At 39.8% G+C, this 1,569-nt stretch overlaps 1 non-coding gene across 1 annotated transcript; it reads left to right on the top strand.

Annotated features, from left to right (window-relative positions):
• The first annotated feature begins 748 nt into the window (after nucleotides 1-748).
• Nucleotides 749-820, top strand: trnav-uac. Its single transcript has one exon. It is a non-coding gene; the product is annotated as a tRNA-Val (tRNA).
• The last annotated feature ends 749 nt before the right edge of the window (nucleotides 821-1,569 follow it).

The following is a 1,569-nucleotide window of genomic DNA, read 5'->3' as shown; positions in this document are numbered from 1 at the left end:
AATGTACCGTTTTAAGATACAAACATATGCTGGGCTAATTTTACAAGCACTTCTGTTAATTTTCCACAAGTGGTCAAATAGCCCATGCATTCAGTCTTTTGGCTCTGTACCACATTGGGTTTTATTGGTAATGATTATTTCAAACTCAGGATCAGTAGAATGCCAGCCTCCAGGGTAATAACCACTGTAGATTGCCTAACAATTGGATCTTTTGCGCGAACCATCCAAAAGTGGGATTGAAGCACTGATACGTTAACACAGTGAGAACTCATCGATACCTTTCTGCTGACATCAGAAACATAATAAGTAATAATAATAATGCTTGCATTTGGGGAGAGCACCTTTCACGTTGGAAGGACATCCCAAAACACTTTGAAGGATTTAATATAAAGAGAATTTGTAAGCAAGCACAGCAGCCCAATTGCTCACAGCAATTTCCCACAAACAGCCATGAAAGGAATGACCAATTTTATTTCGGGATACTGTTCGTCAGGACATCAGGAGAAATTCCCTCCTCTTTTCGTGTCGTTGGATCTTTATCATCCACCTGAACAGGCAGATGGGACCTTGGTTTAACATCTTATCTGAACAAGGGCACCTCCAACAATGCTGTGCACCCCCCAGCACTGCATTGGAGTTTCAACTTAGACAAGTGAGTCTGCTAAGGGGCTGGAACCCACCACCTTCTGACCTAAAGGCGAGCACTGAGGTAGGCTGACACACACAGTTGACTGACTGATGGCATTGGAGTCCTGTAGCTCAGTGGTTAGAGCGCTCGCCTTACAAGCGAGACACCTGGGTTCAATTCCAGGTAGGGCAAAACCTTGGGCAACTTTCCTTATTCCACACGCCTAATAATAATCCCTCCAAAACAAAACAATAATAAATTGGTCATTTTCAATCCATGACTGTTTGTGGGACACTGCTGTGTGCAATTGGCTGTTGCATTTCACCCACAAATATACGGTCAATTCACTTTACAGCATATTCTGTGAAGCGCTTTGAGACGTCTGGAAGACGTGAAAAGCGCTATTTCAAATGCAAGGATTATTTTTATTATTTTATTGATGCACCACTTGCAAACGATTAATGCTTTATGTTCATAATCAAAACTTTTGCAGTAAATTATCACATCCCTTTAACTGTACCTTACGCAGATCTCACATACACATGCACTGAATGCAACACAAATCAAAAGATAACTGCAATAATGTTTTGACAAGACTTTTCATTCAATAAAACAGATAAGATTTCTTGCTCAGCAAAATTTCCAACATGATTCATTAATCGTATTTGAATAGCGCCTTATCACGTTGTCAAAAGTGCTTCATAGGATTTTACTGTAAAGTATAAAAGTGACTGTATTTGAGGATAACTGATTTTTTTTTAAAAAATCTTCCCATGTTCCTTCTTAGGCTCCCACTCTTAATGTCATCCATAGTTATTAACCTTTAAAACTGAATTTAGTGAAATTATAGCAATGGTGTGGGGTGGGGGAAGGGTGCGGTTGGGGAAGGGGGACTTTCAATCACAGAATATTTGCATTCAACCTAAGGTTCTGAGTAAAAA

Source organism: Callorhinchus milii, unplaced genomic scaffold (assembly GCF_018977255.1).
Source record: "Callorhinchus milii isolate IMCB2004 unplaced genomic scaffold, IMCB_Cmil_1.0 Scaffold7, whole genome shotgun sequence".
NCBI lineage: Eukaryota > Metazoa > Chordata > Chondrichthyes > Chimaeriformes > Callorhinchidae > Callorhinchus > Callorhinchus milii.
The sequence above is the reverse complement of the archived record's forward strand: the minus strand, read 5'-3'. Positions and strand labels throughout refer to the sequence as shown.